Source organism: Petromyzon marinus, chromosome 12, assembly GCF_048934315.1.
Source record: "Petromyzon marinus isolate PM22_M1 ecotype Great Lakes invasive population chromosome 12, UKy_Petmar_22M1.pri1.0, whole genome shotgun sequence".
Classification (NCBI taxonomy): domain Eukaryota; kingdom Metazoa; phylum Chordata; class Hyperoartia; order Petromyzontiformes; family Petromyzontidae; genus Petromyzon; species Petromyzon marinus.
The window spans coordinates 3,539,046-3,549,970 of record NC_133678.1 but is presented as its reverse complement, the minus strand read 5'-3'; the positions used below and the strand labels follow the sequence as shown (position 1 = coordinate 3,549,970).

Sequence of the window (10,925 nt, the reverse complement as noted above, 5' to 3'; positions counted from 1 at the left end):
TGCTCTGCACTTGTTGAAATGCACAAGGGGCCATCCATAAATGACGTCACGCGATTTTGGACGATTTTTGACGCACCTCCCCCCCCCTCGTCACACGGCGTCACAAAAAGAAAGACCCACCCCCCCTCAAATATGACGTCACAAAGCTCTCCCCGCCGCCCCCCAAAGAAAAAACATATTTCCATTTTGAAAATAAAACATGCTTCAAATCGATTTAAACTATTGTCATTGTAGTGCGTATTTAATGTGGCGCTGCACTCTGATGTTGTAGGAGAAAACATTTATTAAAAAGTCTATTTAATTAAGTAGAACGTGTTGTCTATATTTATTTAAAGTTGCGTATTTTGATGTGACGTCACATTTCTCAACCCCCCCACCTCGTCACACATCGTCACAAATGTCTGACGCCCCCCCCCCTCCTAGGTGCGTGACGTCATTTATGGACGGCCCCCAAGTCATGTGCACAACAAGCATTATGCCCCTTTCCAAGGGTGTTGCTCAGTCAACCCATCGCACCTGGGTCTGTCCCATAGCCTCCTGCCAGCGGGCGTTCGACACTCCACGTGGCATTAAAGTGCACATAGCCTGGTACAAGCGCCGTGGTGACATCACCGCCACTTAGTGACAAATGGCGGTTGTAGTCGTTGTTGCTCAAAGTATTGAGCAAAGTGCACCTGGCATGGAACAAGCAGACACTACAGGCATCATGGAAAATAAAAAAACAGCACAAATGAGCTAGGGTTGGTCTCCTTCTTGTTCGGGTCCTGCCACCATCGTCACATGTCTGTCCGTCTCTCGGGAACTTGATGATATAGCTAGGGTTGGTAATAATGGCTATTAAAAGTGCACTCTATGACAATATACAATCCTAGAAATTATTATTTCGTGGACACCTCCATAAACGTGGATTTTGTGCAGAAAAGCATAGACTATGAAAGGATGTACCTCTGGTCAGATACCCTGGGGGTACAGCAAGAAGGTGATGCGCAGAGCGCGTGGAAAAGTGGATGATGGAGGAGAACGGCGCGACACACTGCCAACCCTGTGAGGAACAGCGCAGCACGAGATGATGACGGCTCTCTCTGAAAGTGCCCCTAACTTGCCACGGAAAAAGTGGCGACATCGCTACCACTTAGTGGCGTATGGCAGTTGTCATTGCGCGATTGAGAGCACCACTGCCAACATCGGACATTCCACTTCATGCACGGAAAGGGAATCAACCATCGCTCCTTTGCTTCCACTTAACTTGCCCTGGAGCCCCATTCACTGTGCTGGTAAGACCTCATTCTGATTTATTTTTTTTGCCCACGACTTACAAAGCATTTGAACGTATTATCAACCTCTGTGAAATTACAATTTGCCTGGCGTTCAGAAATATCTTGAAATCTCAGAGTAGAATAAAACCTTTTTTTATATATATTAAAAATATTGACCAATTCAGGCAAAGTATGTCATTCAAATTGTTGCCTATTCCATTGGGCAGAAGGTAGGCCATGGCTTCTAAGGCCATTAGTGATGTATTGACAACATAACCTAGTTTTTGAAAGAGGAAAGACAGTCAAACTTGTATTTTACATTTATATTTCAAAAGTAACAAGACATACGTAAATATAATAATCTAATTTGTAATGTTTCCATGAACATTTTATTGGGGCAGGTAATAGCAACACGTGCTGTCAATGTTATTCTCCAATTTTCTTCATTTCGATTCTAATAGTGTCATTTGCTTGCTTCGTGGTTGCCTTTTGAGGGCTTTTAGCAAAGGATCAAAGCTACTTTCATCATTAAAGAATGCACCCGTGAAATGCCTTTGGAAACATTGCCCCGTACATCCCTAAAGAGGTGCATTCTAATCCTTTGTCTGTTTGTGGCAATATGAATTTCGTTCACGTTGTTTCTTCACCTATATTGAAACTAATTCTAAGCAGCATGCAGTGTAAAATTACATTAAAATGCAGCAATTTTTACTGTCTGTTTGTGGCAATATGAATTTCGTTCACGTTGTTTCTTCACCTATATTGAAACTAATTCTAAGCAGCATGCAGTGTAAAATTACATTAAAATGCAGCAATTTTTACTGCAAAAAATATCAATCGAAGTGCAGGTTCATCATTCACGTGCATATTTTTTACTGATATTTAGAATTCCGTACAACTGTTGTTTTTTCCAATGTATTATTTTGTCTAAAAACATGTATTTTAGCCTTTGAAAGTGCATTTATGTAATTCAGTGATAGCAAGTCTGTTTAAAATATTAAACTGACACGCAAACAGCAAGAGCAACTTATGTTCCTTTACTCACTCGCAGATTATATACACGAATTGGGTTTTTAATGCAACATTTAAATACTATACGAGTGCAGTATTACCAAACACTCGATATAACATAATCAGCTTTAGTGGGATAAAAACACGACTTCTGCAGTCAAAAATAGATGTGCTTGGAGAATAAGGACAGAAAGTGTAGCATGTGTGTTTTACATTGACGCAGGGTTGACAGCTTTCCATTAAACTTCATTTAAGTTCCACTTTTAGTTTGCTATAACCCATTAAACTGTAGTAGTTTTTTTTATGTGTGTACCAACTTATTCAATCATCCACTCATTTAAACAACACATTCCAATATCCCCAAATGTCCCTTTTGCAGGTGGTCTAACTACCACCACATTTGCCATTCAAGCGGAGTCAATCTAAATGCGATGCATACATTTCCCATCGAATTTTGAATCCAATTAATTATTTAAAACTCATATAGCCCTAACGCACCATTTGACCACGTTTCATCAAAGGTATTTTTTTTCAAACCCAAACTACAAATTGAATTTTTTTAAATAAATAAACTACGCGTCTGGCATTTGGAGGCAATTATATGGAAATTGCCTCAAACGTAAAGAGGATGGAGGGGAAAAAGGTGCTTTTCTCACTCCATTATCTCAAACGTAAATAATAGAGTGCTCATACAAGCAATATGTTTTGCCATTTTCCGAGCTGCCCTTGAAAGTCAAGAAATGCCTTCAAATGAAAAGTGACTGGTAATGATCTATTTCCTTGTTAAACAATCGACTGCGATCACACGATCCTAGCCGTGGAGTTTTGAAGCTCCAAACGAAATGTCAAGGTGCGCCAGAGCGCAGGGTCCAAGTAATTTTTTGCATTAGGCAACTTACTTTTGAGATTTATCTTACCCTAAGTAATTTCCTGAGCGCCAATATAATGGGAACACGAGAAACAGTTTGGGTCATTTTCACGCAAATAATAAATGCCGGCAAGATACATCATCTCCGATTATCATGGTTGGCTACCGACAGTGCATAAGAAGTTCAACCTACATACATACATATCATATAGCCAGACACTAACATTATGCCTGAATCATGTAGCTATTTTGGCCATCACTGTGCCACTTTTTGGTCAGAAGATAAGCAGCATTTGAATACAATTGGATGTATCCTGCATCTTTTGCCATAAGGTAATAATTATCCACAGATACACAAGCCACCCCGTGTTCATTTTGCACAGCTAAATATCTGCTCAATCATCCCAAAATAAATGTTTCGTCCGCATTGACTTGCAGGATGGCACCACTGACATCCTGTGTCACCGTCGCTCGACAAACACCCTCATCGCCGCTCCTCTGTCTCTGAAGGCCCCCCTCTGACTATCACCTCTACGGGTGTTCCTTTAACACATGGTGGAATCACTACTATCTCGAAACCGGACTTTAAATTCTCACGATTTAAGTTTTAGTTGAGCTCTCTCCCTTGGCCTCATAACCACCGCCTCCAAACTCCAAACCCTCCATTATCTACCATCCATCAAACACAATGGTAAACTTATATCTGTGCCTTTTCATCTCCACTTTAGGTCTGTCATCTTCTCAATGAACCATCATCGGTAATTTCAACATCCATTGTCAACAGTCTGTCTAATTCCATGTCAGCAACCTCCCGATCGTTCTTGAAATCCATGGACCTCACCAAACTACTGAAGTACTTCCAATCACCAAACTTATACACTAAACAGAGATTCCATTTTGACCACGTACCTCCTAAACTAGGATATTACACTGGCAAAGAGTGTGTCGACCAAAATATGATACGTGATTTATGCGGATTATGAATATGTATTGGTTTATTATATCACGAATAGCGATTTCAAAGTAAATGTTGCGTAAATTATAATATTTGTTTGTGTCAAGGCGGCATTACTGAAATTCACCTATTCTCAGACGGATACATTGAATGACTAAATCACTTAGAACTAAATCTCATATAGTTGCTCTTCATTAGCCACAGAAAAAAAAATCGTAAAAACAATTACAATCACTATTTGACTGGGGCCAAATTTAAGCAGAAAAAGGGGAAATAAAAATGAAGATCTTAACAATATTACAACACTGAAAGGAATATATATTACAATTAAGAAAACTATAATGAAACAATGATAAATATATCGTACCCTTTGGTTGCATGAGCGGAGGTTTTGTAAAACCTCAAGACAACAGACACATGAGCCTCAGTTCTAGGCAATTATGCGCGCTGATATTACTTGCGCTTTCATAAATATCAATCTATATTTTCAGGCTTTCCACATTAGCTTTTAGATGAATGGTGTTCACCATCAATCTTGGGTAAAAGGCTTTTTTACTACAGTCTCCCAGTCAACAGACAAACAGAATACTACAACAGTAGCAGTTGTATCGATTTCACATCAATCCTCATATTAATGCAGCAACATATGACTTATATTTCTCTACCTGCCCACTGGTTTTAAGAGCAATTGTTGTCACCAACCGTAAATCTATAGGTGGATCATAATACAATATTTGGATAACATAACAATTTAATATTTTTTTTCTCCCAAAAGGCCATTCCCTTCCTGAATTGAATTACGCTTCTACAGCTTGCTACAATTTTACCGTGAAACAAATTACATTCAATATATAACACGTGCGATGGTGTGGGGAAGTCTTCACAAGCAGTGATTGGACAATGGCTGACTATAATGAGACGTTAAGTACCTCGCCTGGTATACAGGGGGTCGCGGTTTGGATCCGGACCCTCACGCCTGTATATTTGGAGTTTGCATGTTCTCTCCGTGGTCGCGTGGATTTTTTTCCGGGTGCTCCGGTTTGTCCCTCCACATTTAGAATCAACATGCGTTTAGAGTGTTTGGATGCTATAAATTTCCACGCGAAAAGCCTCTTTGTTGAGTTATCATTTGTGGCCTGGTCGCTTCTGAAAAATATCTGTATATCTCAGTGAGTCTTACCTGGTAAAATAAAAATAGCTTAGCTTATACCAGTACTTACAACTCACTCATTGTTTTTTTCGGTAAAGTCACGTATGTAGAAATACAATAAAATTATATTAAAACAAAAAACAATCACGACGTTTCGATCACAACACAAGCGATCTTCATCAGGTGTCAAGAACAAATCACGGAGGTAAATACAACAAAAAGATGAGAGACGAGAATTCAACAAACCTGAAAAAACACTATGTGAAGCACATCCAGTCAGGCCAACAACACATTTAGACACTTCCTGGCGGACCACGAATTTCAGAAGAGTGTTAAATTTCGTGTTCAACCTTTGGATATGCTGGTATGTGCAAGATATCTTTGCTGGTATGTGCAATCCAAAGGTTGAACACGAAATTTAACACTCTTCTGAAATTCGTGGTCCGCCAGGAAGTGTCTAACTGTGTTGTTGGCCTGACTGGATGTGCTTCACATAATGTTTTTTCAGGTTTGTTGAATTCTCGTCTCTCATTTTTTTGTTGTATTTACCTCCGTGATTTGTTCTTGACACCTGATGAAGATCGCTTGCGTTGTGATCGAAACGTCGTGATTGTTTTTTGTTTTAATATAATTTTATTGTATTTCTACATACGTGACTTTACCGAAAAAAACAATGAGTAATTTTATGCAGTCACGAAAGCTTTAATACTTTATTACTTACAACTCGATATGGAGAACCGATGGAAAAAACACTTCCTGCATCCAGTAAATTAAAATTGACCAGCCGAAAATTGTACCATTATTAATATAAAATATTTAACGTGCAACACGTGCTAAATTGGTGTTTCCATCTGATGGTCGTTTTTAATCACAAATAAGAGATTTTGAGCCCAGATTTGCTTCATAATTGTGGGTTATGACCCTTGATTAATATTCCATTATAAATCAATAAGCACACCTCTCAGCCATCGGATATACATGATAAATAAATCCACTGCTAGATGAGGGCCTACATATCATGTCAGTCAATGGGTTTGTGTGACCGTACCTGACCACTCCGGTCATTGCAAGTTGGTGAAGTAGAGGAGAGCGAGGTTGTTCAAGAGATGTTTGAATATTATTCACCACTGACGTTAGCCATGGGTAGCAATATGCCCAGGTAGGCCTGCTTCATAGTACACTGCTCGTAAACCATTGCACCACTGCTGCACCCCTTACTCATTATACAATCTTGCATGTTTGAAATCACCCAGCGGTTTATACATTTCCCAAAACCTTGTTGGTTATTGAGGTTGTTTGAGTTGGTGGCCAGGACTGGTTCAGATATCACTGGCTACTGATGATAGCTGTGGCCAGCAAGAGAGCTCGGATCGCTGGGTTAACATGCACGGTGCGCTAACCACTGCGCCACGGCTCACCCACATGTTTGTTACAGGGTCTACTTTCTCCAGGGGATTTCTGTCACGACTTCTCCACCCCGAACTGTAAACACGATAAGGTGAGCCGACGGGGTCTTGTTTGCTTTGTTAGCTCAGCCAGCGTGAACATGATCCAGACGCCTGTCACGGTGTGGTCCCCATTCACACATCTGTGAATCCCTCTTCTTGGTCCCTTCCATTAAGCTTTCGGTGGTGGCTGTCACGTGCTTGGGACGGCTGCCACGAACGCCGTGCACCGGGACACGTTACTAGCCTTGCTCTGTGCGAGCCCTCAACAACAAACGCGGGGCACTGCCTCCTCAACTCAACTCGTCTCGCCAATCCATTGGGGCCCCTTCTCAAGCCCAGCACTGCTTTGGCCACAGCGTGACTTCTATTGCATCCATCATCATTAGCTAAGATAAATCCACTGCTGGATGAAGGCTTCCCCCCTCCCTCCCCCCAAGCTGTCGCCATCTCTCAGGATGCTGCGATTGAACAATACTCCGACCACCAGCACACAAGCAATTGTTCAGTATAAATTGCGTGAACGTGAAGATCGCAAGGCAAGCTTTGCGGGAAAATTTAATTGGAAGTGTGCGCGTACGTGTTTGCTTAGATTTAAACATCTCGGTCGTTTGGTACGTCATGTACGGTGTGGAAAAGCGTGGGTATTTCCACTTATTCTAAGATATTTGGGCCAGCTTAGAATTTGAGAATTACCCTTTAGGGGGGCTCTCTTGAGCTTCCTCTAGCAGAGGCCCTCCTGCCGGTAGCAGCATAGGCAAGAAGTGGCAGTGATGCATCTTTACCTTTTGCACACACAGTATTAAAAACTATATATATTAAAAAAAATACCAGGTAAGGTCCACTGAGCTATTTAGCTGTTTTATCCATCACCCTATTGGGTCACCAAAGCAATGTGATGACAAATAATAGTTATGCATTTGTTGGAGGAGATACAGAACAACAACACATTATGACTTGTTATGCAATATATGTACACATAATTTGAGTGTCATTTCGTACTCGTGGCCTCGTTTAGAGCACCCTGGTTTCAACCCAGACCTGGAAAGCCAGTCCATTAAACAAGCCTCCATTTTGTTATTGGATTCTGAGCTTATGTCTTTTGAACTTCAAAGTCTCTATGAACTCGTATCTCTATTGTGACAACTTTTGATGTTTTGCTTTTTTTGGTGCCATTTCTTTATTTGAATTTTTGTTTATATTTTCTCGATAGTAGGGTTTTAATTTGCTTGGTAGTAGCTGTTTCTCGGTTTTGGTCCATATATATAATTAATGTACAGCATTATGGAATGCAATTAGCATGAATGACGCTATATAAAGTGAAAGTATTATTTATAGATAGACAAACATAACATTTCCGAACGTTTGTGTGAGTGACCCAACACATTTCTCCAAAATAAGTAGCACGTAGGTTTCCGCAGCCACTCGCAATTGCAAGTGTGGTCTTTCAGGTTAGGCCTTGTGTTGAGTGTGCCTCTTCTTCAGCTTTTGCCACACACTACTTAGGGCATCTTTCTGCTCGTCCAGCCACCTTAAGGAGATGAAAATGGCCACAGTGGCACGTAGCAAAAGTTTGAGAGGTGATATACTCAACGGCACCTAAATCGAAAAAGCCCTGAAAATGTAAATGTGCTCAATTTCCAGAAGCAGGACCTTCGTGGTGTGAGTCATGATCCAGAATGAATAAATTAGTTGATTTTAAACAATTGATGGTGAATAGGAAGTCTTGACAAAGACAATGACAGTGAGTCAGGATTATTCACACACCATCTCCCGCCTGGCTTTCATATGTGCTTAGTTGATGATTGCATTGCTCCAAGGTGCATGACTTTCGCAGGCAGATATTTGTTTTCGGAATATATATATATAAAATGTCTTTGTTCACGATGGATCTGTTCACTGTTCCGTTATACAATCAAAGAGGGATGGCTACATAAGCAAATATCCCTTTCGCTCTCAATAGGCAAACGTGATGATGAGAAAAAGTGTTAAACCCTTTGGGCAATATAAATGTAGACTTAAAACTTTCGTGGCTGCAGTAATTCGTATTCTTGGTTCTTTTGGTAAAGTCATGTAGATAAGATTTTCAAAAGTAAAAATTTAAATAAACATTTTTTTAACAATACATGGGCAATGACAACAATGACAACATTGTCCATGATAGAGGTGTCTTAGGTTATATTACACAAATATAAATGTGTCGTTAAACCGGCCACCACCCGATACAGCCAATTAGTCAGGTTTGTCACGTGAACAAAACATGGCAATTCGTTACTAGTACAACACAAATACTCGAATTGTAAATGCTGTGGGTTTACTTTCCAACACACTGGTGATGAAACTAACTAATTGACTGTGTCGGGTGGTGGCGTGTTTAACGACACATTTATATTTACGCGATCTAACCCAAAACACCTCTATTATAGATGACATTGGTCGCGAAAGCCTACTTGTTCAATGGCAACATTACAACTGTAATGGGAATTGCTGCAGATGGTGGCGATGATGTTGATGATGACTGGCAGCGACAATCGTGACGCTGAACAAATTCCGGAGAGTGTCATTAAAACAACAACAAAATCACTTCCAAGCCTTGTGTCAATCAATCACTGAATGAAGGCTAACCGTGGTGAAGTATGGTCAAACAATACTCATTATTAAAAGGCATGGGGGAGTCTTCATCCGGCATTTGATTGACAAAGGTGTGAAAAAAGCGAACGTTAAACCGTGTTGTCAATTTGTAAATTGTTATTATGAAAAAATAAAACGTAGACATTGCAATTAAAATATCACAATTAATATTTTTCCGCAATTTTTTAAGGAAATGCACACATACACACACACGTGTATGCATAAACACGCTGTATATGCTGCAGCGTGCAATCGAAATCAAAAAAGCAAATTAAGCGTTGATCAAACATTCGGCTCTCAGGAAGATAATTTACATTCTTATCATGATGCTGATCACGCGCGATTCCTGTCTGTATGAAATGCACAATAAAATCTCTTACTTTTATTTTAAGATCTGTAATACATCAATGTGTAAAAAAGGGAAACTGCAAGCTGTGTTGAGCCCTAATAAAAAGTTAATGTGAACGTGGTGTTCCATTCTATTCTTTCACCAGGGCCCGGGCACTCTTGTCACGATTGGCAATAGAAATGCATGTGATCACAGAGATGTGTTGAGATAAACACACACCATCGATTAATAGTAATAATCGTGACAGTTTCCTGGAAAATGAGGGTGCCTACATATTGTTAGCATATTATACAGATATATATATTTTTTGGGCTTGAGTTACAATTATTGTTACTATTACCATTTGAATAAAAAGCATAATTTTAATATATTGTATTATGTAAAGGTAAAGTGACACGGCTTTGGATGGGTCACATCACTGCTGTTGGAGGGGCCTTCACCAACAAGGCTACAGAGGTCCTCTTCAGTGAAACACACTGGTCAGACATTTTGGCAGAGTACTCATACTTGACGCCACCACACGCGGACATGCCTATTGCCGAGTTATAACGCTGCTCGGACAGATTTGGAAGACTTTCTTTCGATTGCCCCGACGTGGATTGCAAGTCCAATGTGCTGACAATTACACTCCGGCAGCATCCTAATTACATCGTGTAGTGTAAAACAAACCCCCAAAAAAAACCCCCAACAAACTTTACACTCATGGAGGGGAAAAAAATGCAACGTGGAAAAACGCACCAAATTGATCTGGATGCAAAACACAGGAGAACTGAGCTCATTAAATATATGTGCATAAGCGATAAACAAAGAGCAGGGCATTCTCCAAGGTAATGTGAAAGGGAAATACACACACACACACCCCGCCCCGCACTCCCCCACAACCCCCAAGCGAAGACAAATATCCCCCGTATAACCTTAACAGATTGTTGGGGCAAGTGTTGCTAGTGAGCACCCTACGAAGGTCGACACAGCACACGGGGGGGGGGGGGGGGGGTAATTTCTGAGCGCTAACCGCTGCTCCACCACTCCCCATACAACCCACAAACACACACTCACATCTGCATGGCGATGTTTTACATGCCCATGCAGAAAGAGAGAAAAAAAACGCACGCAGGGAAACGGAAATGCACGTACGCGCACACACAGAACGCACACGACGTTGGGAAGTAAAAAAAAAAACAGACGGGAATTATATTATGCTCGTGCCAAAATACTGGTGCTGTTTACAGCTGACCCCTTCATCACTAATCTTTGTTGACA

General features: G+C 40.6%; 1 long non-coding RNA gene across 1 annotated transcript; it reads left to right on the top strand.

Moving 5' to 3' along the window:
• Positions 1-376: 376 nt before the first annotated feature.
• LOC142924319 (uncharacterized) lies at positions 377-10,517 on the top strand. The gene is made up of 3 exons (XR_012941512.1): positions 377-1,274; positions 6,676-6,738; positions 6,863-10,517. It is a non-coding gene; the product is annotated as an uncharacterized LOC142924319 (long non-coding RNA).
• The last annotated feature ends 408 nt before the right edge of the window (positions 10,518-10,925 follow it).